The sequence below is a fragment of the Euprymna scolopes genome, chromosome 31 (genome assembly GCF_053919585.1).
Source record: "Euprymna scolopes isolate OS-2025 chromosome 31, ASM5391958v1, whole genome shotgun sequence".
NCBI lineage: Eukaryota > Metazoa > Mollusca > Cephalopoda > Sepiida > Sepiolidae > Euprymna > Euprymna scolopes.
Genome location: NC_136512.1, coordinates 70271283 through 70277282, shown reverse-complemented (window position 1 = coordinate 70277282; position 6000 = coordinate 70271283).

Here is a 6000-nt window from a genome sequence, read left to right as displayed (position 1 = left end):
TATGTAATTTACTCCTTAGGTCTGACATTTAGGCAAGTTATGACGAGGGTTCTTGCTTTATATCGGGTAATGACATTAATTAATGGAAAATTAGTATTTGTTTTGTTTACTTGTCATTCATACTTTCTGTCTTAATCTCTCCATTTGTGTGTGTGTGTGTGTGTGTGTGTGTGTGTGTGTGTGTCTGTGTGTGTCTGTGTGTGTCTGTGTGTGTCTGTGTTTCTTTCTCTGTCCCTCTTTTTTCTCGCGCTGCATTCTTTTCACTTTCTTCTTCTTTCTTGGTCTTGCTTTCTCCCAGTCACCCCTCTCTCTCTCTCTCTCTCTCTCTCTCTCTCTCTCTCTCTCTCTCTCTCTCTTTCTCTCTCTCTTTCTTTCCTACTATGTAACTCTTTCGTTCTCTATCGCTCTCTGCCTTTCTCTCTCTTCCTTTAATCTTCTCTCTATCTCTTACTCTTTCTCTCTCTCGGGACTGTCTAGCGTTTCCATTTTGACAAAAACAAAGACAGATAACGCTACAATTAAAACTTTGGAGATCAGCCTTGTAATGCTAAGGATTTCACATTAATTGCTTAAAATCATTTATAATTTTTTTTTTATAAAACTAAATATACTCGATAAATTTACGTGATTTTTGAAGTATGACATTTACATTCTGTGACGGATACGTTCATCAAAAGATTTTTCTGTATTTTTTTTATTTATTTATTATTTTTTTTTTTTTTTTGATTTAGGCTAAATTCTGTATGAGGACCGAATCGGATATACAAAACGCCGACACTCGTTGGTGAGGATCTTTTTTAACAAGCTTTTACTGAAAAGCAGCAGATAAGTTGGTGCATGAGAGAGAGAGAAAGAGAGGAGAAAGATAGAAAGAGAGAAAGAGACGAGGAAGATAGCAAGAGAGAAAGAGAGGAGGAAGATAGAAAGAGAGAAAGAGAGGAGGAAGATAGAAAGAGAGGAGGAAGAGATAGAAAGAGAGAAAGAGAGGAGGGAGATAGAAAGAAAGAAAGAAAGAAAGAAAGGGAGAGAGGAGGAGATATAAAGAAAGAAAGAAAGAAAGGGATAGAAATAGAGAAAGAGGGGAGGGGATAGAAAGAAAGAAAGAAAGAGAGGAGGGGGATAGAAAGAGAGAAAGAAAGAAGGGGGTAGAAATAGAGAAAGAGAGGAGAGGGATACAGAAAGGGATAGAGAGGGATGAGGGGCAGAGAATAAAGATCAGATAAGATAAATAGTTGTCACTACATTATGCGTTCTTCGCCTCCCGTCCTCCAACGTGGGACAGCCCGCAAAACACGTCCTCTCTCGCTCGTCTAACTCTCTGTGTCTTTTATTAATTTTCTCTCTCTATCTCTTACTCCTTCTCTCTATCGGGACTTTCTAGCGTTTCCATCTTGACAAAAGCAAGGACAGATAAAGCTACAACAATTCAAACTTGGGAGATCAGCCTTTAATTCTTACGATTTCACATTAATTGCTTAAAATCATTTTTAAATATATTTTTTATAAAACAAAATAGTATATATTATTTTAGTTTTTGGAATCCTTTGAGACGAGACTTCATAATTTGTGTATTGATTTTTTTTTTTTTTTTTTTTTTTTTTTGCGGACTGTTATTGCCCTCAGCTACATAGCTGTTGTTTTTTCACCACGTTTCGACCAATTATTCCTCTGGCCTTCTTCAGGTGGTTAACCGCGATGGGATAGAAATGCTGAGTCTTGTAACTGTATCCGCAGTAATTACTGCCTTCCATAGTTGTCGTCTCGCCGCGTATTGGCCAACTAATCCTCTGCCTGACTTTGGGTAGGATTGAAATCGCTATCTTCAGACAATACCCACTTGGAACCGTAAAGACTCAACGCCTCTATCCCCTACGCCACGGGCCTCAAACCACCTGAAGAAGGAGAGATTAATAGTTGACCGAAACCTGGTGAAACAACAGCTATGAAGATGTTATGGTGTTAAACGGTAATTAAACGAAAGGAACACAGGACTTTTAGAAACAAACATGTATTCATTTATATTACAGGCAAGGCGGGTTGAGCAATACCATTCCTCAACTGTTGGGCGTTTGGACACGACCTCCTTGGCCGCGTCCCAATCTCTGACTGGCAGGGACCGATACTCGTTACCGGAAGTAACATTATGAGATAGTCTATTAATCCCATGCAGGGGCATCTCCAAGAGAAGATGAACATAACAGTCTGCAAACAAATCAATACAAACCAAACATATTTGATGAATTTGCGTGATTTTTGGAATATGATATTTTCATTCCGTGACAGGTACGTTCATCATAAAGATTTTTCTGGACCGAATCAGATATACAAGACGCTGACACTCGTTGGTGATGTTTGTTTTTTTTTTGTTTGTTTTGTTTTGTTTGGTTTTTTAAACAAGGTAGCAGATAGCACAAGAAAGAGAGAGGGGGTGAGGATAGCGAAAAAGAGAGAAAGAATAGCGAAGAAGATAGAGAAGGGGAGGGAGGACAAAGATCAGATGAGATGAATAGTTTTCACTCTAGTGGGGCAGATTGCTGAAATAATCGTTCACTTGGTGCTTATATCACTAAGTGAAAGATTCTTCATGTGTTCTTTGTCTGTCGTCCCCCAAATGGGACACAACATGGGGCAGCCCGCAACACACGTCCTCTCTCGCTCAATTCTTACCGGCCAAGTAATAGCGTTGCGAGTTATATTAAGCTGATACGCACATTTAACTGCGTTCATACACATCTAAACTTACTTTATTCATCAACTTATGAGCCACATTGTCCTGAGTATTGCACCAAACTGCGTCGCCCGGTTAACCATTATCTGCCTTCTTCACGTGGTTAAATGTGATGAAGATGAGGATAACAGTCCGCAAAGAAATGAATACACAAATTATCTCAAAGGATTAAAAAAAAAAATAATATAAAAGAAATATTAAAAGTATCCATATATTAATACTGTAGAAGCTTTAACGTACGTACGCGTGTCATGGTTTCCGATCGGGAGATCCTATTTACTAAAATGAAGGATAGAAGGTATTAATATACTACGAACTAGTGTTGGGACGACTAATCAGAATCGGGAATCGGAAAAATCGGAGCTTTTTGGGATATCGGAACCGGTATCGGAATCGGAAAAATTTTAGCCTATTTTCCGATGCCAAAACCGAGTCCTTGAATTGTCTATTTTATTTGAGTTTGGTTTAAGAAACATCTTCCACTGCTTGTAGTGATAATAAAATAATAAATATTTATTGATTTAAACTTCCAGTAAGATTAAAATCTCTTGATCATCCCATCACAAATGTGTTTTTACGTTGGAGAAAATACATCCACATTTAAGATGTGTTTTTATAGTAATCGTGACAGAATAATACTTTTATAGTTAAATATTTAGAGATTTATAAAGAATCAAAATCGGTAATTGTATCGGAATTGGGAATTTAGTACGGAATCAGCAATTGTATCGGAATCGGGAAAAATATTGGAATCTTCCCATCACTACTACGAAGATTAAACTGCTATCAATAATATATAGATATGCTAATTTAATGTTTGTAGTGTGTTATAACATTCTATCCTCATTTTTAATAAATAAGATCTCCTGATCACTGAAGACGCGATGTATTTTTTTTAATATGAAACTTAAATATACTTTCTTAGCTTTTTGGCTAGGATCTAAGAGAAGTATCTGTTCTTCTAAAGATGGTCTAATGATATTGTAGAGTTTCGGTTCGCACTGGGCGTCCATACAATAGAAATATGTCACAGACTCCTATAAGGATATTGGAGATAAACTCTAATAACCAGATATATTCTGACTAATAATATTTCTGAAATAAATACTTTTACAGTTTTAACAAAAGGGCTACAATAATATCCCAGGGTCTCCATTTACGCTGAACATCCGCAGAAATGCTCAGCAGTAATATATTACATCTGAAAGATGCCGCTGTGGAATTTCCAAAGGTCCCTTTAGTTAAACTGAATCACTTTATACATTTGTTTTTGATGAGCAGACGATAATGTGAAAGAGTTTATGCGTTGTGCGTATGTGTGTGTTAGAGTCAGGGTGTATATGTTTATAACGGTGTGTATGTGAGTTGAGATAGCTATACTTAGCCGGGTGGGGGGGGGAGACATGTTTAAGTAAAACAGGTGTTAGCTCCGACGTGGATTTTTGCTCAAGCTGTTTATTAAAGAAAAATTTGTTTTATGCATTCCAACGTGGATCAAAGCGATATTTTTTTTATATATATAAATTCAGAGCAATGTATCTGATTGGCTTAGAATGTTTGTTTTTTTTAATTTTTTATTAATTCATGCGAGTGCATGCGTCGAGCCAGATGCGTAGAAATAAGTTTAAGCCTTTTATTTTGGACACCGAAAGGTAAACCAATTCTCCAGGGCTTGTTATTTTTCTGGGTTATCTGTTGTTTTGAATGTGTTGCATGTTGCGATTTTCAATCTTCTCACTATACTCATCATCATTTTATAAATAAAAGATTAAATAAAATCGCCACTTATATAAAAAGGGCACTTTGTGGGCGTGAGAAAGAAAGAGTTCCCTATGGACTTCAAAACGCTTGGACTATTTTTTTTAATTTCACACGAATGTACTTCATGTGCCTGGGAATGTGTAACAGTAGCGACACTTCGCGGTTTGATGTTTTAAATATCTTTGGTTTGTAAACTCTGTGTTGATTGGTGCTGGCAGTCAATTTCTCTTCTGGATTGTCCAATCAGACGGCATCTCTCAGGGGATCTGAACACGTGACGTTCATAAAAAAGGTTAAACCACGGCAACTTTCTCTCTTTCTTGGACTCGCAACAACTCCGCGTTACACGGACCGACCTTCAACTACTCTCACTTGGGACGCAACACAACCTATCCGGCCCTTTTGGCCTGAGGATCGAATTAGAAAAAGAGACAATCAATTCAGCGCTAGACCCGGACTTAGATCCGATACACAGCTGAACCCTTTTCTCATCCTACAGGACTGTTTCCAATCTTTTGTTCGTGTCCATACATGAACGCACGCTTCTACTACTAACTTCGACACACATCCATGAACGTTCTCTTTCAACAGATCGGTTTAATCTTCCATTTATGTGTTGTATTGATTGGGAGTGTTGTGGGTGGTGTTTATATATCCGATGTATATTGGAACTAAATAACGTACGCTGTGTATATTTGAACCTTGGTGTGTTGAATATGTATACGTGGCACTTTTAATATCTTTTTTTTTCTTATCATAACGGACCATATGTATGTTTGTATGTACGTTGTATAACGGTCGTTGCCCTTGTTCTAAATGTATATTTTACGGCCCGTGAGTCATCTCATTTAGTAGTGTTGATGTGTGCGTGTCAACATAATTGCATACACATATACATCACGCCATAACGACATACCTGTTTCTGCTGTCTGTTTTATCTAGGAGGTTTGCCAACGTCTTGAGGAGCCGAACTTTTATTCACTCCCTGGTCTCCGTCATAGCACAGGAGTGATCGACGATCCGTGGCTTGGGGCGGTTCTTCTACGTTTCCATTCTGAGACTTATCCACCCTCATGGAGAGACCCATTTCTAGTCCATCTGTCTTTATTGATGTCTCGAATCTGGCTGCCAACGATGCTTGCACAAACTGGAACACGTGACATGCGACACATCATACCCGGTCACCTGTTCGGATACTTTCCAGTGCAAACTTGACCAGTTTACAGTTTGACATGTTTCACAATCAGTCAAACTATGGCGATTTCAATCTCTATTGTCCAATCATCACTATATAGATAGATAAACATATAGATAGATAAATAGATAGATAGATATATCGATAGATAGATAATTTACTTTTTCTACTCGGCACTCTATAACATAGTCTATACACATTAACTCTTTCCACGACTAACCCTTTTTCTTACAGGTCACACAAATGAAGATAACCAACAGTTGCTATTAAATGAAAGATTGAGACTCTTGTTTTTCTATTCTACCAGTGGTTTTAG